We start from the raw sequence: 530 nt of genomic DNA, 5'->3' as shown, positions 1-530 counted from the left end.
GAGTCCATTACTCAAATGGTCACTCAACTATCACAAATTATTTCTTAAAGTCACTTTACTTTCGTTTGTAACAACAAAGCACTGAACTATGTCTATTGCACTCAGAAGGTCACTCAACTAGATTTTCTAAATTTTGCATTGCCAAATACCTATTTTACCCTCTAAATATAAACATTTATCTTCTTTTTATTTTTTAAACTTTTTAATATTATGATTTTTCCTTTATAATTTACATTATGGACTTACCTATAGAATAAATAAATATTATTTATAAGTTAAAAAAATAAAAAAGTATTTAAGCATATATAATGCTGGAATAGCAAAATAATGAGCATAATAAAAAAATATTAATTAGAATAATTTACTAGTAATAATAATTTTAGTATTAACAATAAAAATTCAAATATTATTTACACAATTCAGAATAAAAAAACAAAGGTTGTAAAATATATATTCCATGCACGTAATATAAAAATAATTATTTAAATAAAGGTATTTTTATAATATACATTATATATTCTTGAAAATTA

Source organism: Nicotiana attenuata, unplaced genomic scaffold (assembly GCF_001879085.1).
Source record: "Nicotiana attenuata strain UT unplaced genomic scaffold, NIATTr2, whole genome shotgun sequence".
Classification (NCBI taxonomy): domain Eukaryota; kingdom Viridiplantae; phylum Streptophyta; class Magnoliopsida; order Solanales; family Solanaceae; genus Nicotiana; species Nicotiana attenuata.
The sequence above is the reverse complement of the archived record's forward strand: the minus strand, read 5'-3'. Positions refer to the sequence as shown.